At 37.7% G+C, this 25,824-nt stretch overlaps 1 protein-coding gene across 4 annotated transcripts in view; it reads right to left on the bottom strand.

Annotated features, from left to right (window-relative positions):
• LOC122531908 overlaps positions 1–25,824 on the bottom strand; it is a 52,318-nt gene that overhangs the window by 14,875 nt on the left and 11,619 nt on the right. The window contains exon 1 of one of the 4 annotated variants that reach the window (XM_043660217.1): positions 4,146–4,170. The exons of the other annotated variants lie outside the window; for them this stretch is intronic. The gene's annotated coding sequence lies outside the window, so the exon portion shown is untranslated. Of the gene's footprint in view, positions 1–4,145; positions 4,171–25,824 lie in introns of those variants that run through there. 4 annotated transcript variants of the gene reach the window in all.

Below are 25,824 nucleotides of genomic sequence, written 5' to 3'. Positions count from 1 at the left end.
AAAAAAAAAAAAAAAAGAAAGAAAGAATGAACAAATAAAATGAAAGAGACGAGAAATGACGAAAAGATTTTCGTCTTTCAAAGACGATCGAAAAGATTAACAACAACCTAATCGACAGTGGAACAATCATCAAGCCTGCTACAATACCTGAAACACACCAAGATCTACAACAACATATAAAAAAAATCCCTCCTGATGTCGCTAGTAACCCATGAAGTTGATGCGACATAAAATAATTGAAAAAAGAAAAAAAAAAGATAAAGAGTTTTAATTAGAATTTTAGACAAATATACTTAACTATTAATATCTCATCCATCTGACAGCAATCAAACAAAAGGAAAACCAGCCGGCGATGTAACGAACCGTTTAATTCGTGTAACCGTGCACGACAGCATTTGCATTGAGCAAACCGGCTGTTTAGTATGTTGAACGTGTTTTCTCGAATAAAAACGGCGACGAAAACCACATCCTGGAAGAGCCAGGTCCTTTGGAATTGCTGAAGCAGGAGCAAAAGCACGCTTCGCGCTTCCTCGTAAAAACACGGACACCGTATTATACGTTACACGTTTGAACTACACGAACAATTGTTCGTATCTACGAGGGCTTAAAATAGTCTCCGATCGATCGATCGGATAAAAATCCCAATTTCTCATAGGAAGACTAATTTCAGTCTGCGTGAAAAACCCTCGATCACGATCGTTGGGTTCAACGAGAAAACACTGTGTGTGAGTGAGAGAGAGAGAGAGAGAGAGAGCTAGGCTAAAAAGAGAGTGAAAGAGAAAGGATAAAACGACCACACGCGAACTGGCGGTAGCAGATGCACGAGAAGACGGATTCCCGGTTAAAAAACGGCCGATATCGTTGGAAATAATGGCCTGGAAGGAACACATTTTGGCACGACAACAGAGGACACCAGAGGACCAGATACCATGGAACGGATTCGAGCCAGTGAGAATGATAACACTTAAACAAATTTTGCGCCACGGCCTTATCTGGTCGTATATTATTCAGGATTCAAAACACAGGGGCTACGGTCAGGTTCTTTTCCGCTTAAGCATGTGCTAGCGTCATATTAACCGATTGGAATTTTGCTTCGTTATCGATTTTTTAACCCGATTTCATTACTGCCTCAGGCATTACTGGCTCGTGCATATAGTTTTTGATTCTTCAGAAGTCGCATTCATGATCAAGTGGAAAAAGAAAGGCAGCGAACGAAATTTTGTAAATTTCTTTCAGATGAGAAAAATGGTAAAAATTTGCAATAATTTACCATTACTTGCGCCACCTTTTTTTGCAACAAGAGTCATAAAAATAAGTTCGTTTCTTGAGAATCTGACAACTTGCTAAAAGAGTGGAATTGATATATATATATATAATTTTATTATTTATTTAAACTTATTCATGTTTGATTAATTGGAAGAATAATTTTATTCTTATCAATAGCAATTGCATTTTTAGGATATGTATTACCATGAGGTCGAATATCATTTTGAGTAGTAGTAATTACTAATTTAATATCAGCATTATCTTACACTGGTCAAATAACTGTTGAACCTTTAATTATAATTATAGTATTATTTACTTTTAATTATTATTTACCTTTAATTATTATAATTATGGTATTGTTAACCTTTAATTATTATAATTATAGTATTGTTAACCTTTAATCATTATAATCATAGTATTGTTAACCTTTAATTATTATAATTACAGTATTTTTACATTTAACAATTTTACATATTTCTGGATCAACTAATCCAATTCATTCAAAAAATAATATTTATAGAATTACTTTTCATCCATATTTTATAATTAAAAATATAATTACAATTATGTTTATTTTATTATTTCTACTAATTTTTATATATATAAAAATATTATAAAAATATATATAATTATATATATAAAATATATATAAGAATATAGAAAAATCCTTATTCACCAAGAGATCCAGGTAATTTCAGAATAGCAAATCCAATAATTAATCCATCACATATCAAACCAGAATGACATTTTCTTTTTTGTTTGTTCTATTTCACGATCGATTCCTAATAAAATTAGGAGGGGGTAACTGTATATCATTTATAACAATTTTTATTACCTTTGTTGAATGGTAACAATAGAAACAAAAAAAATTTGAAATTTCACCCAATTAATCAAACTTTTTTTATTGAATATTCATTAATATCTCTGTTATATCAACTATTCTCTATCTATTATACTGTACGCGTAAATGTATATACATAATGCACGTGCTAGCACGCTGGGCACCGACGACCAACTGGATCAGGACGAGGCGAGCTGAGTAGTCGAGTCACGCGAGGAATTCAGCTTTGCAAACGCGAAACGCGAACGCGATCGCGCGCGTGCACGCATACACACGCTGCTGAATGCGAGGATTAGCAGCGTTCACTTTCGCGTGCAATTATCTGCCTTTACGAGCTTGTCTCTCGGGAAGCATTATCACACGAGGGAGCTAGGGGTCCTCTCCTCTCCTCTTGTTCCTCCTCCGTGGAACGGACAAAGCACGAGAGCAGACAGCGCTCGGTCGTGCGAAGGCGAGAAATTTTCCGATTTTACTTTGTTAGTCGTAACAGGTTGTTCTCTCGCGAGAGAGATCGATGCGCTTGCACGCGATCGTTGCTTCATGCCCGCGCAACACGAGCGCGCCTTGGGAATTTTGTTTGAAGGAATGCAGGCACGATATATATATATATGCATAAAGTAAATGCTTTTTTTTTTTTTGAGAATGTGCCATTAATGCCGAGTTTGCAAAGAAATTCTTTAATCCTCTCGGTGACTTTCGGCGTTTCGGTCTATCTGTCCTCCTCTCAACAGTAAAGTTATAAAACAGGGGGCTGCTAGTTACAACAGAAACCTTGGCGATAAGGAAAAAAGGGAGCTCGCCATTAAAAGTTGTGTACATATAGATTTCTATTGTGATAGAAATTTCTTGTTTGCCTCGCGATAACGCGGAACAACTTAGTAATACAGTCCCGTAAAAACTTCCAATTGGGCTACGGAACTTCTTTCTTATCCTTGTTCGCTTCTCGACACAGACTCTCCTTGGCACAGATTACCATCTTAGAAGTCTGGAGAGAGTCTTTTCGAAAAAAAAAAAGAAAAAAATAATAATAATAATGATAAATAAGGGAGAGAAAAACATGAAACCCTGGAATGACCAACTGAAGGAACTACCTTTTCTTTGAATCCAGGATTAAAAAAAAAAAACTTTCTCTCCTGTCTAACGAAGGCTAACGAAGTGTCCTTTGACAAACGAACACCTGCAGATAGGAAACAGATATCTCAGAAGTTGTGTCGCGAAGAGAAAGAGAAAAGGAAGAAAAGGACAACGCGCGTATCGGCGGTTGGACAACACTTGATGAAAACTATCGTGGTAAACAGCTTATAAATTCCGCGTCTCCGGTGTAATGCCGCCACCACTGTCTTGTGCTTTCAGATTGAAATTCCATAGGAAACGACAGATTGTCATTTCACGGGGCAAACACGAATATCCCGCTAATTGGCAATTTCGCTTTCTCTCGCATAAACTTCCGCAACTATACGGATATTCGCGAAGACGTAACCGTTTTCATTTTCGTTGCCATTTCATCTCACCTTATTTCTATCTCTGTAGCCGTGGCATATCATCTCTCTCTCTCTCTCTCTCTCACTCCTACTCAAATGTTCTTTCCTCTCTCTCTCTCTCTCTCTCGCTGCACGGTTAATGTCCGTTTTTTAACTGTCCTCCCATCTCCTTCATTCCCCCGTTGTATTTGCAATGCATACCCGCGCAAGATTATCCCCGGGGCGTAATAAAAATTTTTCCTTCCAGATGCTACCAGACAAAATTTCCTTCGTAATGGAAGACACTCTATTATCTTACCTTGGATAATTAGGTCGAACCGCTCCGTTTTTTTTCTTTTCCCCCACTCCACGCCGGTTAACGTGGACACGGCGTTGCACCGGGAATAAATTCAGATGTGAATTAATGTGGAAAGGAAACTTAATGGAGGCGGGGCTCAGGTGGATTACTTTCGCGGGGAATATGAAATTACGGTGGAAATTCGTTTGACGTCCCCTGTTGTTTTTATCAGACGTTGATCTCCAATTTTTCCACCGGTCAATCGAGAAAGTCGAGGAACTTTCATTCTCTCTCTCTCTCTCTTTGTTGTTGCTTTGTACGAGTATTTTTAAGAATTATCCATGCAAATTTCTCTCATCTTCTTTCAGGACGACGAGAAATACACGCAAACAAAGAGCAATTAGATTCGACGAATTTTTACAAGCACTTTTTTGTCATTATTTATACAGAGGTAAATTTGAAATAACATCGGCTTGTTGTACGTTTTTTTTTTTTTTTCGGGACGGTTCACGAAGAGCCGTGTTCGCATAGCTGTTCGGAAACAACGAGTTCGCAAACGACCTCGCCTGACGTTTGAATTTTTATCTCGCGGATATCGCGCGCACCCACCCACCCACTCCCCCCTCTCCAAAAAAAAATTGCACACGCTACAACACGCGGATTTCGGATTTTCTCGATTGATTTCATCCGAATTTCAACATTGTACCAAAATACGTACCAAAATATTAACGTTTCATTTCGCTCGTGACATTTGTCGGTATTTTAACACCGAAATTCGAATCGACCGTCAAAACTTGACTCCCTTTTTCCTTGTTCCTCTTTTTTTCTCCACGCTCCCCGTTAAAAAAGTTAATTCAATTGTCGCGAATATGCAAGCCACATATATCCAATTTATAAATCATCGCTCACTGCAAGCTGGCGAATTGAAAATGTTGCCAGCCTGCGCTCGTAAAATTAACGCCGAGCGAAAACGCCGCATTTGTTACTTTGATTCACCCCGGGGCGAACTGTCACGAGAGGATACCTTGAACGAGCCCGGCGCTCTAATTATCTCAGACACGGCGGTACAAACAAATTGGCCGAAACGTTTGTCGTAGTAATTACGTGATACAATTTCACAGTAGGCGAAACGTGTTTCGCGTTGTTACCGATCTGGGAAAGCCGGCCCAGCTGGGAAAGAAACCCGGAAAGATGTAACACGTCGACGTGGTGGCCCGTGCACCAACTCTTTGTAGGAAACTTTATGCTATCTACTACTAGTGCCACGCCCAGTTTTGCGTAGCGGACGTAGCTTGAAAAAAAAGGCACGTCGACGAAAAGGGAAAATCTCTGCAGAAATCGAGAGTTGTTCCCGGAGGGGGAGAGAGAGAGAGAGAGAGAAAGAGTGCGACATCTTAACGATCTCCCCTGCCTGTCTGCGATATTAGACGAATTAGGTTCAAAATGGCGCTCGACGCTTCCACCGCGATCGATAGAGTTATATCGAACAAGATTTGACGCAGCCTCTACGAACCATCATCCGCTACGTTTTCTCTTTAATAATTAAACGGCACGATGAGATGGAACGCAGATTCGATATGTACTATCGATGTGTGAAAATTACACTCTGACAAAATTGCGTGCGGTCAACCGTGGGAAACGAATCTGCCGACGTTCGAGATATGAATATTCTAGAAGAATAGAAAGAGAACCATAAGTGATTGAAATTATGTGGTACGCGATTCTTCAATTTTGATTAATCGACTTTGGCAACTTTTTAAGCTCCTAAAAGTTTTTTTGGCTTTAATTTAATATATATATATATATATATATATATATATATATATATATATATATATATATAATAATTAAAATATGAAGTTATATATTTAATTTCAACTTGAAAGTTTAATTATGATTCTTATTTAAATTAATATGTTCAATATAAGTATCCTATTATTCATTCTATAATTAACGTAAATAATACTATAAATAAAAATAATAGGATTATATTAATTATATAATAAATATTTAAATAGTTTAAATAAAAAATTATTGGAATTAATAGAGTGATTTCAATATCAGAAATCAAGAATCTAATTAAAAAGAAAGGTATTGAAAATGGTAATATAAATTTGGAGATTGGATTAAATCCACATTCAAATGGAATTTTTTTTTTCTAAATTAATTTTTTTTATTAATTGATAAAAATTTATTTAGATTGAAGATCATTGTTGAAATTAGTATAATAAATATAATATATATAATAATATATAAATTGATATTATATATATTATAATTAAATAAATTTTATTAGCCAAATAAGATAAATTTTATTATTACAATGAAAAAAATGCAAAATTTTCAAATCTCTCTATGCTGCGTAAAATGTAAATTTTCGCAGATTAATCTAAAATATTAAAAATGTATGTACTAACACAATTAGATTTAGGTTAAATTAGATTAGGTTAAATTTGAATAAATCTCAATAAATTTAAATCATTTTTCACGCCTGAATATATATATATATCCATAAAAAAACCATTATTAGTTCCAAATCTAATTTAATCTTTCACGTAAATTTTCAATATTAAATAGATGGGAATTTCCCTCGTGTCCTTGTGTCACGAAACAAGATTGGAATCAAATAGCCGGAATAACTAAACTATTGTAATAACCACGAGTGAAGATCCTCGACACGTCGAATTATTGGAAATTGGAATAAAGAACGATTCACGCTATAGAAATACGAACTATCGATAGAAACGATATATAATACCGAAAGTTAATGTCGAATCTTTCACTCGTTTGTTTTCAATTACAATAAACTTGCCTCCTTCGCAACGAATGGGAGAATGTAGGGTGGCATTGAAAAAAACAACCTTAAAACATTTTATTCACACTTGACATAATCCATCGCCGTTTTATATCGAGCGACGTATGTGTTCTTTCAGGCAATTAAAAGGCAGCAACTACCTTACACCAGAAACGAACGACGATATCAGAAGTACGTTTGATAATTTCGTTTTTGCGTCAAGTGATACACCAGGTGGAGATAATTAATTACACCTGGAAATAATTAACTGCGCCATTGCAACTGCGCTCTAATGAATTCACGCTACATTTACTTTCGCAACGAATTATTTCCCTTTTAGACGAGAGATATGGAAATCGAGGTAAGAGGAGAGATGAAGGAGGGGAAGAGGAGATACTACGCTACGGCAAAAGACGTCGCTCCTTTTGAAAAACAAAGGCGCCGCAACGGACGCGCGATACACAATAGCACGAAAGCTCATCCGAGTAATAAAATTAAACTCACTTCAATTTAAACTTTCCTTTGTAAACTTTCGCAGAATGATTTTAAAGCGCCGCAAGAATCATCGTAATCGCGCCACGGAAAACAAAGCGTCTCCATTCTCTCTCTCTCTCTCTCTCCTCTTTCTCTTTCTCCTTCACCTCTTTGCTACCTCTCGTCGTTCGCTTCTTCCCATCATCGGTCGTTGTCCTTTTACCTTCGTTTCTGTAAATCGTTTCAAACGTTGCAAACGGTTCTTCTTTCACCACGAACTATTGCTTGACAAAAAAGTTAACGAATGTTAGTAAAGGAAAATTGCTACAATTTTTTAGAACAAAAGTCACATCACACATAACGTGTGTATATCAGAAATTTGCAAAAAAAGTTGGTGTTGAAAAAAAAAAGAATAATATAAGAAAGATAGAATAAAGTTTTCTTCAATCCGTGTACGATCAAGCAATTGGAAGCTTCTTGTTAATTGTACGCAACGTGTCGAAATTTTATTATCCTGTCTATATTTATTTCACAGGCTTTATTAATCGGCACAGCTACTCGATTCTCACCTTACTTTCACTTGTAATTCTCTATATACTTGGTGACTACTAGACTAGTAGATCTAGTGTAATTTTTGTATAACATCATATCTGAGAACAAGTTAATATTAATTATTGGCTTCCAATCTCTTGAATATCACAGCCTCTTTTTTTAGGACATTCTTCCTTACTATGCCACTGTCATTGTTGCTGTTGTAATCCTTTCCTGGCACATCACTATGTCATTTTATTGCAGAATTGCACAAACAATTCCATTTACGTGAGATTTCTCATACAGTAGGATTGCTTTCCCGAATGTCGAAATTTTTTTTTAAGTTCCAATTTCATCACGATGGAGTGTACCCCAGGAAGTTATTGCCGAAGGGAAGTCCGTGCCATGATAGGTTATTTTCTACCGTTGATTCGGAATGGACATTGTCACAGAAATAGCCAGAACTGAGGTAGAAGCTCTCCTCCTCTCCCCACATGCCCATCTCCTATGCCCATGACAGTTAAAATACAATGGTAGAAATGATTTTACAGATTTACGAGCAAATATGACTTTTACCTAATTACGGTATTAGTAAACTAAATGATTGACCTAAAACTAGTTAACTTAGTAGTTGAGCAAAACAGTAGGATGATAATCAATCAAATTTACCATGAAAAATATGCTTTTACTTATATTTGGAGGACTTTAACAATTTATTGCACTCGAACTAAATGTTCTTTACTAAGATATCTAAATGTTTTGTATTGGTCAACTAAATGATTGACCTAAGGAGTAGTTAACTTAGTAGTTGAGCAAAACAGTAGGATGATAATCAATCAAATTTACCATGAAAAATATGCTTTTACTTATATTTGGAGGACTTTAACAATTTATTGCACTCGAACTAAATGTTCTTTACTAAGATATCTAAATGTTTTGTATTGGTCAACTAAATGATTGACCTAAGGAGTAGTTAACTTAGTAGTTAAGCAAAACAGTAGGATGATAATCAATCAAATTTACCATGAAAAATATGCTTTTACTTATATTTGGAGGACTTTAACAATTTATTGCACTCGAACTAAATATTCTTTACTAAAATATCTAAATGTTTTGTATTGGTCAACTAAATGATTGACCTAAGGAGTAGTTAACTTAGTAGTTAAGCAAAACAGTAGGATGATAATCAATCAAATTTACCATGAAAAATATGCTTTTACTTATATTTGGAGGACTTTAACAATTTATTGCACTTGAAATAAATGTTCTTTACTAAGATATCTAAATGTTTTGTATTGGTCAACTAAATGATTGACCTAAGGAGTAGTTAACTTAGTAGTTGAGCAAAACAGTAGGATGATAATCAATCAAATTTACCATGAAAAATATGCTTTTACTTATATTTGGAGGACTTTAACAATTTATTGCACTCGAACTAAATGTTCTTTACTAAGATATCTAAATGTTTTGTATTGGTCAACTAAATGATTGACCTAAGGAGTAGTTAACTTAGTAGTTGAGCAAAACAGTAGGATGATAATCAATCAAATTTACCATGAGAAATATGCTTTTACTTATATTTGGAGGACTTTAACAATTTATTGCACTCGAACTATAAACATTCTTTACTAAGATACCTAAATGTTTTGTAAATGGCTGCAAAAATCAAATCTGGCTAGTTGGTAGGTATACTATACTACTACTAGAAGAATGTGGATATATCAAGAATTCTATGTGATGTGAAATGGATAGAAAGAAAGAAGAAGCCAACTACCAGCTCAAAATACATCATGTACCTAATATTCCTAGGTCGATAATCTATACAGATTTATACAGAAACAACAATTGAATCTGAAGAGATTTGGGAGAAGTAAAATAACAGAAATACATTTTACGTATCACCTTAAATAAAGTTCCTTTGATTTCAGGTCCTAATACTATCATTACACACTGCTATTATTATACACTGTGTCACTCAAGTTTATGTGTTCCAATATTCCAACGAACAAACTGACAGAATCTGAAGAAGACACGAATCCAAAACTCCAACTCGAACAACAAAGACGACTACTATATATGCAGTTACGGATGTCACTGCGTCAACCCCTGGATGATGCTACTTAATGCTTTAATTTAGAACCATGTTACATATTGTGAAGGCTACTTATGTCGGTTTATCCAGCCGTACGTACACCCAAGATGTCATAGGATCACGGTGTCGTAATCCTCTTTTCCCTCGGCACGAAAATGCGTCGTTGATTGGAGAAGTCCTCGTTACGCACGAGGAGCCTTTTAACAGGGTCACACCGGATTACCTCGTTTATTTATAGATTGACGAAAAAATTGATCGCGCGGTTCACCCCGGATCGAACTGACCCCAGCTGTAAGCTATTGAACCTTGCGACATCTTTGTAATTCGCTCACGGTTGACCCGTCCTCCTTCGGCTAATGAGATTTTGACCTAACTTTGTTTGAAAAAGGTTTCAATACCAGAGTATGTTAAACAGAATAGACGTATATTTATTTCTCTTACATTACTAACTCGTTTGGTTTTTTTTTTTCTTATACAAATGGGAATGACAAGTTCCTTACAAATGGGAATGACAAGTGTCACATTTCCCAGCAATTATGTATAGGATTACGTCTTATTAAATGTGTGTACAATACTTGATTCTGATTGTTATACGAATTAATATAAATAAATAAATGAAAATACTTGTCAACGCTAGAACAACCGTATCGAAATATTCTACGTGCAAATCACTGTAACTCAAACGGTAACTAAAATAAGTAAATTCATACAAATCGTATGTTCAAACAGAAATTATATTATTATATTATATATTATAATATTAATTCTGACAGAGAGCGGCCGTATCTTTTTAAGTAATTCAAACGATAGTCCGACGTCAGTCGTATCGATCAGGGTTCGACTGTTGTAGTAAATTAATAAAATTCATTAACAATAACAAAAATTGTACAATTATTTACAGAACATACACAAGTAATATATTTCTCACACACCATGTGTTCATTCGAGGAAGTGTCAAATAAAAATTTAGTAAAAGGTTTGATCGTTTATTAATTATGATTATCTCTGTATGTACTACACGAGTGCAATTGTAACAGCTTTAATTATCATTCGGGGAAAATAGTACTATTCAATCGAGTGAATTCTCTCACGAGGAGATTTAAGGACGCAGAAATCTTTCTTTCGGTCGTCCTGATATCGAGAGAGAAGTTCGTACGACCGATTCCTCTGTTTCCGGCGCATGTTACTAAGAGAGGAAACGATAAAAGTGTATGGCGGTACAGTTGCACGCCGTGCGAGTTTAGTTCGGCAAGTTTTATCAGTTAAAGTTGCGCCTCGGTTGCCGAGGATTTCGAAATTCGATTCTCTCAACTCTCGGTTCGGGAGGGAGGGAGGGAGGGGGGGGGGGAGAACTTGCTATCCGTAGAACGAATAATTGCTCGACACGAAGTATTAAAGTAATACTTGTAGAACGACAGGACAGAATTTCAGACGGACAAAAAAAGAAAGAACGAAAAAAAAAATTTTTTTTTTTCACTCCTGCATTTTTATTTTTTTTCTCACGCATAAACGAGCTCTGCAAAAAATTCTCGTCCGTTTTGCATCGAAGAGAAACAAAGGGGGGCAGCATTTATGTATTCATGTAGTGACCTACATTTAGCTAGGAAGTTGGCGTATTTCATTGATGGCCGGAAAGTTGATACGGTTTAACCGGTTTTCAGCCCGTAGCAGCACGCGCCAATGAAGTATACATGCATGCTTGGTGCGTCGCAGTGCCATTTAATAATTACACCAACGATGGAAATTTAATTTTAATCGCGAAACAGGTTCTCGCGCGCGCGCGCGCGCCAGTGAATGGCGCGTTTACACGCGCCGCGCCGCGGCCAGTTTATAATCACAGGAAGGAAACAAAGTCTGACAGTTTTAAGGGGCCGTGAATCGTTTCAGCTGTCCGCGAGCGATTCTCGAGATCGGGTCATAAATTTTAAAAGAGAAACCGGGCGAGAAACCTTCGCTAGCAATCGCAACATATTTTTACAAGAGATCTTTGTACGTAGACAGTCACTGCAGCGGAGAGCTGCGACAAACCATTTGCGGATCATTTCACTTCGATTGATCCTGCAACGGTGCGTCTCTCTGGATTGGATAAGCAAGCGCCAGTGCAAACATTTGCTCGTAATCGTTTATGCTCGCTGATGCTCGTCGTTGGTGAAACGATGCCTCCGCCCCGCCGTTAGTAACACAAGATCTCACTGACTCGTAACAGGAAATTACGTTTAAACTAAGGATGTTTATTGATGCCACAGCCATTGTTCGAGGATCAATTATCAAGAATTAGGTGCGTGCTTCGTGTGCGTAAGAGGTCAAGTTTCCAACGTAAGCTTGACGCTTCTTTGACTGTTTAATTATTTCTTAAATTATTAATAAATTCTATTTAATTTAACACGTTCTGTCGAATAGTCAGTATTCTCTGAGATTGAATAGATCGAAAACTATCATTATGCATCGTGTCAAGAAATATAATAGAGAGATAATAATGAAGATGTAATAAAAATAACTTAGATAATGTTGGTTTTAGAAATGGAGCACCGATTCCGACGACAGTGACGTTATTCTACCAAAAAACGTAAAAGAGGGACATTATACATGGTAAAAATTGTTTGTTTAGCAACTAGCAACGAATCCTCGAGGAAGACTTGCATTTCCGAATGGTTTAATTTTTCAACTGGATCCAAAACACGTGGCACACAGACAAATAATTGAAGTGAATTCACCGAATATACTTTTGTTTATTTCATACAGATGGATTTCATCCTGCCAGTTGCTTTAAAATTTACCATACGCAGGAACATTTTAAATAAACCTTATAACACATTTATGTTGCAAACGATAATCCAACATCTCGAGTAAAATTTTCCACAGAGAGATCGTGTTGAAGTTATGAATTATCAGACGATGTTCGCGAATTCTTACTTCGGTTTTGACTCTCTTTTATGTTTTAGTAATCTTTATTTTCAAACAAGCAAGAAACTAAAAGAGTCGGAACTGTTGCAAATAATATATTCGAGAAAAAGTTATATTTATCAATCTGAAAAACGCTAATATAATACACGAACATCGTCTGATAATTCACAACTTCAGGCAGAACGATCTCTGTGGAAAATTATGTACAACCAAAAGAAAGGCAGGAAAAATGCACTTTTCGAGGATAGATTAGATCAATTGCTATTGCGATTTATGTTTCTATCCGCGACCTCGTTTGTCTAATAATAAAAGTGCAACAACGCGCGTGAGAATGTTGGTGGTGTGGCCGATCATTCTCACGCACACGCGCGCCGTTGTTTAGGCGACTGAAGCACGCCAATTCGGACTGCATTAAAACTCTCACCGCGCGAGCAAGAGAGCTTGGCCGTCGCGCAGTTTGTAAAACCGCGGAGCGTGGTGTAAGCAACACGCGAGTCGATACCTGCGAGAGCTTTTGCCAGGCATAAAAGCCCGTTACTGCACGTTTTACCTAACGTTTTCAGTGGCCCGAGAGAGCCCGCCGCCGACGAGTTTTATTAAACCGTCGTTCGCGTTTTATACGTGGAGAGAGAGGCGAGTACGTACATCGGCCGAGGCCCTTTTTCGCGCGAACGGCATTATCCGTTCCATGCCTTGAATTACCAGCTGCTCGGAGAGAGTTGGAACGAAAGTTGGGAACGAGAATCAACCTCCGCCGCCCAGGCCTACACGTAGTCGCTTATCGCTCAAAACGCGTTACTTCGGGATCACTTTCTTACAGCGTTATGCAGCATTTTACGAGACGAGTTACCCCGCCGCGATTTACTCGCTTTAACCTCTTGCGCAGCTGGAACGGCGAGAATTTTTTGTCCCAAAATTGCAATATTTTCTCAATTTTAAGTGTGTTCAACACACTCCCAGGGCCCGTACATTTTTGAAGCAACAGGGAAAACTTTGTACAATATATGCACTTCTTTAATTCACATGGATAAAATATTCTTAAATGTTATTATATATATTTTAAATTCCTAATAAATAGATTCTTAAATATAGTAATATTTAAGAATCTATTTATTATGAATTTTAAATATATTACTTTATTTAAGAATCTATTTATTATGAATTTTAAATATATATAATAATATTTAAGTATTAAATATATGAATTTTAGATTTCAACTATTATTTATTTTATTTATTATTTATTATTCTTAAATATAGTAATATTTAAGAATCTATTTATTATGAATTTTAGATTTCAACTATTATTTACTTTATATTTATATTAACACATTGAGGACGGTATGCTCTGATATAACGTATAGCCTGTATTTTCTCATATTTTTTGAATTATTTAATTAAATTGAATGAATTAAAAGTGTATCATTTTATTAATAATTGAAATTATTAATTATTCTTCATTTTAGAGGTATCTTATTATTAAATAAAATGAAAATACCTCTAGTAACGTTTCTTGGTGTAGTATGTTAGGGAACAATTTCCCTACTTTTTGAAAAATTATATAACATTATAATACATAATATTATATAATATAAATTATATATAACGTTGCCTGGGTCGTGTACCCTGCAAGGCAATATATATATATAACGTTCCTCGTCCGCAACGTTGAAACATGAAAGACGAGAATTCTCGTCTGCCGTCCGCAATGTGTCAAGTATGAATATTTAAGTATAACCCGGGCAAAACTAATAAATTCATTAATTTTTCAACAACTTCTATCCAGTGATATCATATCGACGAGTTCAAAAAATAAGCGGCGAATTATCGTACACGGTTTGGTCACTCGTTATGGTCCGCAATCAGTTGCCAGCGCAAGTGGTTATACATAAGCGTCTATTTTCGATAACGCGTGAATCTTCGTTGCACTTATATTTACAATATAATTTAGAAATACCTTTAGAAAAACTAACAATAGCCTAGTAATAATAATCCTAAGCTAATACCTTTAGAGAAAAAGAAACAACGGGGAAAATGATTTTCCCATTTTTTGATGAAAAATTCGCTGCGTGATAATTATTTACAAAACGTCTAATTTTCAAATAGCACGGTAACCCACGAATTGTACACAGAGGGAAACAACGATCGAAATGTTATATGTTTGAAGAATTTCACATTCTCAATCTTGACGTTCTTCGAACAGAGAAACGATTACCATTCAGAATGATTCTGAATTTCAATACCTTCTGAAGCAGCCGTGTGCGATGCAACTTTTGACGAAAATCAACTCGGAAATTCGTGAAACAATAGCCAAGAGTCGTAATTCGATCGTGGCCGGCGTCGGTGGAAATGGGATATAATTTTCAAGAAATATTTTGTTACGACGGATACCGGGTAATTGAGTTAACTGACCAAGAAGACGTATACGGTAAAAGGTAAGCCGAGGCCTGGCGGACGCGAGAACTTGGGGTAAAGGATAGGAGACGAGAGCCAAGTTCGGGGCAACTTCGGATCAGGTTCGGGATCAGAAACCTGTCGGCGACGAAGCACAGACGGGCTAGAAACGGGACCACCTCTCCTTCTTCTTGTCTCGCCCCCTTCTCGCCCAGTTATTATAAAATTACGCTCCGAGACATTCTCTCTCGGAGAGAGCGACGTCGAACGGCACGAAATTTTCACCACCTGTGCGCCTTCCTACGTCCTTGCCCTTTTCCTCGCTCTGCCACAATTCAGCATAAAGTTTTCGATACGTGTACATACGCAGGATGGGTCGCACAAACTGTCGCGAGAATGTTATTCCTCAGAAACCAAGGCAAACATTGACTACAATTTTTCTGTTTAAACGTAGTCTCCGAACACGCGTGTGTTTAATTTTATTTCCATGAATGAAATATCGTAAAAGCAAGAGAATATCTGAAAAGATATTTTTACAAACGTAAAAAAAAAAAAAAATAGAAAAAAAAGGAAAGAAGGGAGAGACTCGAATAATAACTCAAATTTAGCAATATTCACTCGATACATCCTCGTTATATCCCGTATTATAATTAAGTATATAATACTTCTCTTACGAGAGAAATTCACAGAGCACCTTATATACAGAAGCATATGCTCGAGTCACGTAAACAGCGGCTAACTACGCGTTACCATTAATCGCAAATTGTTTAAATCAAGCCAAGCCTTCGTCTATGACCGCCGTTGAATCCCTCAATAATATGTATCGTTATAAATTCGCCGGACTTGATTTTTTTGTCCCAAAATTGCAACATTTTCTCAGTTTCAAGTATATTTAAATGTAACACAGGCGAAACAACTGGTAATTTCCATCCAGTGAATATCACACCGGCGAGTTCGAGTGAAAAGGAAAGCGACGAATCGCTTGTATACGGGTTCGGTCGCTCGTTATGGTCCGCGAATCTGCTGCCAGCGTTATAAGGGTTAAATCTGCGCTCGAATTTTCCCAACGTTTCGACTGACGCGTTACATTTGTCACCGTGGGCACGTTTCTCGTCAACGAAATGTTAACTTATTACGAGGTCGATTATGCGGTACAATAAAATCAAACCGCATTTAGCGAACAATAGATTTCGAAATATTCGACGGCCATCGATACATAGATGGCTCGCGCCCTTGTTCCACCCCGAACCGACATATTCCATTAACGAAATGGACAATCTGTGTCTATACGTTTTGTAAATCGTTCTGACCGATATTCACCGTTACACGGGACATGATTTAATCCTGGAACATGTTAATTAATATCTCATGAGGCTGGTTTTCCTCCTTCCCTGACGAATCGCAGGCCTTCGGGACACATCCCTTACGATCCGTGAGAAATTATTAATTATACCGATCGAAGCCAAACCTACATTTTGTCCATCTGCCTGTAATCGATGGTAATAAGTTCTGCAGCTGATTGATCGAGGGTAATTTATGGCCGTTTTATACGTTACACGATATTTTTCTTATCGTGCGAGCGTCGTAAGTACAAGCACTTTTAGTACGACTCTCGGTGCAGCAAGTTCCGGCCTCCGCGCCCCTCCCCCATTTTTTTATCGGCTTTAAATGTTCTAATACGAAGATATCGATCATTTGAGGAAGCTGAAGAGGCAAACAGAATCACCGAATCATGGGAAGGGGAAAGAAGAAAGAAAGAAAAAAAATAAAGAATCGAGCAACAGACCGAGCGTGTAACTCTTTCGATCACATCGTCGGGACGACACGGGAATGAAAACATTATTTTTCAATTTCTTCCGTGAAATTATTGTTGAAATTCGAAACAGCCGTGAAAAGGTGAAACATTGAACAAGCGTGAAGAAAATTTCTTCGCAAGCCGCGCGATGATACGAACGAGTAGAAATTCAACCTCTATGGAATTGCCCCCCCCCCCCCCCCCCCCTCCCCGGAGTCGGCAGTGAAATTTCAAGTGAAATTTCTACTTTATCGCAGACCCAGAAGGGACCGAAACAAAAAAATCAGGAGCGGGGTAAGAAAGGGGTAAGATCGAAATAAGCGAAATTGGAGAAAGAAAAAATGGGATATGGACGAAAACGAGAGAGAGAGAGAGAATTACACGGGGAGAGAAGATAAACAGAAGGAAACAATTTCGAGAAAATGAGAAAACCGAGTAACATGCTGGAAGGTGGAAAGGGAAAGGGACAGAGGGTAGGGAAAACGAGAAGACTGCCGCCGATACGCAACTTGTCTCGTGGTACAGGCATCGACTACGTTTACTTTAGATCTGCAGTGCATACAGAGAGTGCAGACAGGTTTTATTAACCCCCTCGACCACTCTCCGCGAACGTGTACCCCGGATATATGCGTTTTCCCTACGAGTTGCTTCCTGGATGTTCAACTCGAAGCCACACCGGCTGTATACTTGCAATCGATCGCTGGCACGATGCCACTGCTATTTCTTCCTTCCCTTCTCTTCTCTTCTCATCCTCTTCTTCTTCCTCTTCTACATTTGCTCCTTAGTTTCTTCGTCCTGTTCCTCTACTCTCACTCCCACCACTCTCGTTCCTTTCTTTTTTTTTTCCTTCTTATTCGTTCCTCTTTCCACGTTTCTCCACAAACCAACGATGGATGGATTCTTCCCCTTCCCCCCTCCCTCGTCCTCCTCCACCTCCTCATCGCCGTCTTTGCGGTTATCCGCGCATTCCTTTCCCACGAGCGATGAATTTACTTTCGATGATATTGTTCTCGCGCCGCTTGCACACGCCCCTGATGAAAATCTAGGGGGCCTTATCTAGGAAACAATCGAAGCGTTATCGCTCGATGGTTATCGACGCCCGGGTTGGCAACTGAATTTTAACGAGCAATTTTAAGGGATTCCGCGAGGAGGATCGATTTCTGCTAAAAAAGTCTGCGTTATACACGACAAGAGTTCTCGGCCGTTTAAACTCGTTGACGCGACGTTTCGTTTGCTCGTTTCAGTTTCGACTTCGTTGTTGCATTCTATTTTTACAATTATCGCGGCTATGAAAGGAAATTGCAGAAATACTCTGACCACTATTATTATCTATCTTTCATAAAGAAATAAAGAAGAGATTTATTCTGTTATTTGGGTAATTGTATCGTTAATCTTTGTTGACGAGTACGGTTTACGTTCTAACTTTCAGGATGGTTAGATGGTTAATAGTTACTACTTAATTACCACTGAGAAACTAAATCATCGTTCTGAAGACGAACGCCGCGTGAAGAAAAACCCCCTGATGAAAGGCAGATAAATATTTAGGATCGGCCCGTTTTGAACGCTATTAAAAAATAATTGTATTTCAACAATCTTCTCGTTCACCTTTCTCACGGTACGGGAGCATAATTCTCGGTGCACAATGATTCTGTCATTTAATTGGCCGGAGGTAGATCATCGTAAACATTTCCTTCCAATCGTTTCTCGTTTTAATCGGGTGGCGCGCGCAGCACGGTTACTATGACGACTTTTGATTAAAGCGCCGTTTCAAATTGGCTTTGTGCGCTTGCACTCAACAAAAGCCTTTACAATGTCCCCTTCGTAACAAGAGTTTAATATAATAGGTATTAGCGAGATGTTACGAGTGCTACTCGAAGGGGTTGGCAGTGCCACGGCAGGAGGCACTTCAGGGGGTGCCCAACTGTTCGAACTCGCTGAAAGATCGGTGCAAAAAGAAACGCAGCTTGAGAAAGAGAAATACTGAAGGATACATGGTGTTGAATAATACCGCTGGGAAAGGATGAATGAACGAATAGCGAGAAAGAGAGACTCGGTAGCAAAAGGCGTAACATAGGTATTTTAACAGACTTGCGCTGGACAACTGATTGCGGACCGTAACGAGTGACCGAATCGTATACAAGAATTTGTCGCTTTCTTTTTGGACTCGCCGGTATGATATCACTGGCTAGAAATTATTGAGAAGTAATAAATTTATGATTTGCTTTGCCTGGATTATACTTAAATATACTTAAAATTGAAAAAATATAGCAAAATTCTCGACGTGGCACGTCATTCCAGCGCAAGAGATTAATATATACAATTATAGTTAATTAACAGAATATTGATAGAAAGAGTAGCTATGATATTTAATATGGCAGCTTTGATATATACAATTATAGTTAATTAATAGATGTTGATGAAAAAAAAGAGTAGCTATGATATTTAATATAGTAGCTTTGATATATACAATTTAAAAATTGCTAGTAAATTTAATAGTAGCTTTAACCACTTGCGCTGGCAATTGATTGCGGATCGTAACGAGTGACCAAAACCGTGTACAATAATTCGTCGCTCTCTTTTCAAACTCGTCGATGTGATATCACTATGAATAGAAATTATTGAGAAGTAGTAAATTTATTATTTGCTTTGCCTGGATTATACTTAAATATACTTAAAATTGAAAAAATATAGCAATATTGGGATGAAAAATTCTCGACGTGGCATGTCATTCCAGCGCAAGAGATTAATATATACAATTATAGTTAATTAACAAAATATTGATAGAAAGAGTAGCTATGATATTTAATATAGCAGCTTTGATATATACAATTATAGTTAATTAATAGATATTGATGAAAAAAAGAGTAGCTATGATATTTAATATAGTAGCTTTGATATATACAATTTAAAAATTGCTAGTAAATTTAATAGTAGTTTTAACCACTTGCGCTGGCAATTGATTGCGGACCGTAACGAGTGACCAAAACCGTGTACAATAATTCGTCGCTCTCTTTTCAAACTCGTCGATGTGATATCACTGGATAGAAATTATTGAGAAGTAGTAAATTTATTATTTGCTTTGCCCGAGTTATACTTAAACATATTTAGAATTGAGAAAATATTGCAATTTTGGGACAGAAACAATTCTCGGCGTGCGTGGCACGTCATTCCAGCGCAAGAGGTTAACGCTACACCATTGCAGCTTGCACTGGGAGTGTGTATTATAAATGTGTCAAGTGTATTGTACGACACATTTATGACATTTTCATTATTACCCGGCTGCTACAGTTACACTGGGACGAAGATAAATAGTGTGACTAGAAAATTGTTTTAAATACAGAATTATACAATGTCAAAGGTGACTCGAGGAACATATAAATTTGAGAAATTAAGTGATTCATTCTGTACAGTTAGAGCCATAGTTTGAAAATAATAAAGATGCACAAGAAACAAGAAAACTACCTGCTCCACACAGGTAGAGAAAGAGGAGGGAACAGACGAAAGTCGTAGAAAGTAAAAAGGAAAACAGAGAAGGAAATGCGTAATGTAAAAGTCTGGCAATCAAAGAGGTGAATCAGGAAAGTGAAAGAGAAAAGCCAGACATGAAAAGTAAAATAAGAATGCTGAAAAAAGTTTAAGAAAATGGTGACGACTGAAGTCAGAAGTGAAGAAAGGAGAGAGAGAGAGAGAGAGAGAGAGACTCTCTCCAATTTTCGGACTACCAGCCAGATCTAAGATCTTCTATTTCTCAACCTGTTGAACTTCTCACGTACATGACGCACAATTTGTTTTCTCTGAACGTTATCACTGAAATGCTCGCTCCTCCTAAAAACTAAAACGGAAATGGACTGAAACGACTATAACGACAATTTCCAATGTCAACAAGAACCCTACTTTACACATTATCAATTCGATTTATTTACAATCTGTTTTCTTTTCTTCTTCATTACAGAAATAAAAATATCATACGAGAGAAATTTCTGTATCATCGTAACTCTCCCTTTGAAGCCTCATTGTGACGAAATTTCATTCGGACCATTTGATTGATTTCAAGACCGCGTGTCAGAATTATCGTCTGATCGCGAGGTCAAACTAAAACTGTCTCTCCGCGAAAGACACGTACGACATGTGACTCGCTGTTGTCCTTACGCTTCTTTTCTATGAAAAGAAAACAAATGACAAGTTCACGGAGACCGAGAGGATGTGTTTGATGGCTCGGCGATCAGAAGTTGTGCGAAATTACGGCCGCCAAATATGCTCGCGTTTGCATCGCTATCTCTCTCGCATCCCGCGCGGTATCCTACGCGCGACTTCACGCTGTTTCCACGCGCGATCTGCATATATTTATCGTTAAGTTACCTTTACACAAACACCCCGGGCGCAAGATAGATCGCGCGACGTGTACATCGAGGGAAAACGCGCGCCTCTTTCACTCGTGTAGTAATGCTCGCTGCTCGGGGCGTAACGACCTGCCGGCATATCTGGACTGGCGCAATGATAGCAGTCGCCCTCCCCCTCCCCCCCCCGCCCCGGTAAATGGAGTTGGCAGCTTTCCTTCGCCGTTTTCACGATAAAGACGCGAAGTTGTTCCCAGAGTCTTCCTAGCAGACGGAGAATTTCATTAAGCCGGCGATACCCGCCGAGTTCAGGAAGTTAATGCGAGCCCTTATTCTAACCAGCCAGCGTGGGCCCCCTCGCCCATTGGAATTTCTTCTATAACTACCAGCTCTCTGGCTGGCCAATACTGTACTGTACCGGCGAGAGCTCATCGGACAAACACCTAGCTCCTTTGCGGTACTTAACCACGCGACAAAACCCTGCCGGAAACCACCACCCTCCCCCCCCCTCCCCCCTCCCGCTCCGAAGAGACGACTTTACCAACTTTCTTTATTAAGCTTCGCCCGGCGAAGTTGAAATTTTCAGTTGGCCAGCTCCATTCAGAATTTCTTCCTACGAAAAAGGAGGTATACTGGCACCAACTTCTTGCGTGTATGTGTATATATGTGTGTGTTTCTTTTTAATAAAAACGAGAAATTCCAAGTCAAAGTGCCGGGCGAACCGAAATTTCGCACAGCTCACAGGACAAACATTTACTGTTCACTCGGTTGGGATTTTGTTTTTTGTTTCGCACGAAGATGTTTCGAGGGTTTCGATTGAACCCCACCGATATGGATCTGATGGATATCGGGCACACGTGTATGCACGAAGATCTATAATATCGTAACTATATATATTTGTGTATGTAGTTGAAACGTTCAAATCTCGCGTAGATAAATTGTCATCTGATAACGATACGTAAATGCATTCTCTGCCTCGTGTTGGAGGCAATTGCTTATGTTAGAATTGTTTACACGCGACGTGTATATTCCGTGATTTAAACGTGTATTTGATCGAAGTTAGGACGAGATATTTAACGTGTTTAACGTATAATAATAAAATAATAAATATATTTAATAAATAATATAATATAAATAATTAATAAATTAATAAATATATGTGTAATATAATGTAGATAATTAATAAATAGTAACATAAATGATATACAATATAATGAAATAATATAATATTTAACGTATAATAATGAAATAATAATATAAATATATATAATATGTATAAATATGTATTTAATGTATAATATAAATATTTAGAATTGAATGTTTCAGATAATTTTCTCTTATTTTCCCTCTCGATGGCGAAAAGTGATATTTCCCACACTGAGCGATATTCATTTCGCACGGAAAACGACCAGCAAAGTATCGATAAAAGAAATCGTTAAGCTGGTTTCAGAGAACAAACATACTGCCTTCCCATAAAATGGACCAAGTGCTCCGGGGAATTAGATAGAATGAGTTTTCAGAATCAGATAAAAAAAGATTTCAATCTCCCTTAGCTTGCTAACCAGTATAACGTGATATCACTGTTGTGAATTTGGTTTTATGTTGTTTGTGCGAGAATGCATGAGAGTCGAGCGAAGGCACGAGTGTTGCGAGACAAATGCTTGATGCGTTTTTATTCAGAAGCGAGCAGAAAAGTATATTTATTGCGAGTCTGAGTTAAAAGTAATATTGATCTGTGAGAAAGTGAATTCATAAGTGATAATTATTATATATATTATTCAATTTATATATATATATATATATATATATATATATATATATATATTAAACATAGTAGTTAAGAGAGTGTATTTTATTTAATTCACTCACAACTGTTGACAAGACATATGCAGGATGTCTCACTTGGAATTCAATATGCATTTATCTAATCGTCAACTTCGAAAAAAAAAAAAAAAAAAAAATGTACATAGCACAACTTGTAAAACTAGCCTTGTTTCGGAGGTGAGCTTTGTGGAACTATGTATTTACTCGTTCCATTACACAAATTTATTCGAGATAATTTATATTTATCATTCTTTTACGTAACTAAGGTAAAAGGAAATTTGTAACGATTTACGAAAATATTTCGAACACTTGTCGTAGAAAACTCTCAATGCTTGTTATATTATATTATATATAATATATTAATTAATATATACATTACATATAATTATATATAATCTGAAAATGTACTACACAAAAGTTTTGATGAACCGGGGAGAGAAGTATTGGAATGTATCGTCGAATTACACAATGTTTCCGTTTCTTCGAACAGCGTAATTCACATAGTTGAACAGTAGAGGATCCCAGGAAATTATCCCTGAGGCATGCCTGAATGACAAATTAGTATCGCAACCCCGAAATCTTCAATTCGCTTAACTTCATTTAACTTGTCAGTGCAAATAGATTTGTTTCCATTCTCGTCTTCCCCCGCCTTGTCCTCCTTAGCCCATTCCGCGAGAGTTTCTCGTTTGGTCAACGGAAACTTCCTTCAGGATCATGCGAGTGTATGTATGTACGTACGTACGTGTACGCGTGTGTGTGTGTGTGTGTGTGTGTGTGTGTGTGTGTACGCGCGCGCGTGTGTTTGCCCGTTTGAAACAACGTTTATGAATATCACAACATACACAGTATGGTTTTTAATTATCCGCCGTGAAACTAAAGAGAATTCACGAGCTTTTGTGATGTTTCAATTAAATTTCCCAGCGTATACAGACCAATGCATCGAGGTCGTGCCACGCCGCAACTATATAGCCACCTTTTATTTAGTTACGCATACCAAAACGACATTCAATTTTATTTTTCCAACAATTATCCCCGAGGTCCTCGCGTGCATGTGTCCTGCGCGTGTTTGTACGAATAGTTTTCGCATAATATTTCGCTCGATTCCTCTGCGGATGACAGTGAGAGAGAAAGAGAGGGAGAGAAAGAGAGAGAGAGAGAGAGAGGAAGGATAATGCGCGGTAGCAAATCGCGCATATACACACTTTTTGCCTCTTGTCAGGGAAAGAAGGTAATTATAGTTAATTTATTGTTTGCCCGCCTTCAATCAAACTGACAGACAAATTGTTTGAACAGCCCGATATCAATGACTGTCGCTGTTTGCCAATATCGCGAGCAAACTGTAGGCAATTCAACTGTCCCGTGACGAATCCGATCTCAATGTAATATCGCATCGGTACTTTTCATCGGCTATTACTAAATTCGTTCCGGAGAGCGCTCGATATCTCAAATTAATGCCTATTCACTTTTTCTTTCTTTCTTTCTTTTTTTTTAACGTTTCAATTGAAGTTTCATTTTATTGAACAATCGTCACGCGTGTCCCTTCCATCCTTCGACATTTAACAAGAATTCGACAAGGGAAACAAAGAGTTCTTCAGCAAGATGTGGACTGATTTTTAAAATAATCCCCCGGGGATGTTTAATCTTCTTACGCACGTTGAGAATTTTGTTCCAAATTGCAACATTTTCTCAGTTCGTAGTATATTTAATATATAGTATACTATCAAATATATTTGTATAGCAGAGTATAGTATATTTAAAAATGTAAGGGCATAGACAAACGATAAGTTTGTTACTTCTTAATAATTTCGATCCGGCGATATTATATCATACCTGTATAATTATTGTATACGGGGTTACGGTCACTCGTTACGGTCCGCGAACCAAGCTGCCAGCGCAACGGGTTGAACATCACGGCAAGAAATCTTCGCCAATCATTTGTAAACGTAAGAAACAGCATTCGACGATCGGATGGAACACACAAAGTGAAAATTCCACTTCGATATACAAATGCAATAATTTCTCAAGTAGATGGACAGAGATGCGGAAATAATTTACGTGTCTCCACAGGCCGGCGAACAACGAGAGTAAAAGGAACATATTATCATCATCGAGGGAACATCGACTGGTCGTGATACGCGAAAACGTTCGTGGTTAGGCTACGTCAGGACAATGTGTATACATATCAAAACGATACACCTCCAGTTCATAGACGCGTCTACCCTTTTCTCGAAATCGCTTCACATCGTTTTTTCTGTTTTGTGTTTCTTTCCTTTCGCTCTTCCATTCTCCTGCAAGAACACCGAGAGAGACCACCGAAATGAGAACGAGGGCTAGTCTAATTGTAGGAGCACGGCGAAGGTACGCAACAAAGCGGCGCCGCTTCATCTTGTACACAGTTTTGCACCCTCAAACGTCCCGCGAGGGACGCAGGAAGAAGAGGATACTTGTGTCCGAGCGCGCTAGGTACAGTCCTAGCACAATTACACCCCTTTCAAGGCTCCCATCGTCGGTATTAGGAGCGTCTGGGGATTTTTTTTCCCTTTTTTTTCTTTTTTCTCCTCTCACTTTAATCTACCGGGGAACCGATAATCACGTTTTCGAGATTTTACGTCCCTTTTCTTTCTCTCTTTCTCTCTCTCTCTCTCTCTCTCTCTCTCTCTTTGCGTGTCCCAGGTCGACGGCAGTATTTTTCAGCCACCGAATGTATTAACCTTGTATTTCGAATCGAGTCAGAAATGGCTTTTCAAAACAACAGAAATTTATGGAAATAAAATGCATTTTGATGCTTGCTTCCTCTTTTTTTTTTTTTTTTTTT

This window comes from Frieseomelitta varia, unplaced genomic scaffold (genome assembly GCF_011392965.1).
Source record: "Frieseomelitta varia isolate USP_RPSP 00005682 unplaced genomic scaffold, Fvar_1.2 scaffold_139, whole genome shotgun sequence".
Classification (NCBI taxonomy): Eukaryota; Metazoa; Arthropoda; class Insecta; order Hymenoptera; family Apidae; genus Frieseomelitta; species Frieseomelitta varia.
Note: the sequence above shows the minus strand (reverse complement) of the source record. Positions and strands in the feature narration are given on the sequence as shown.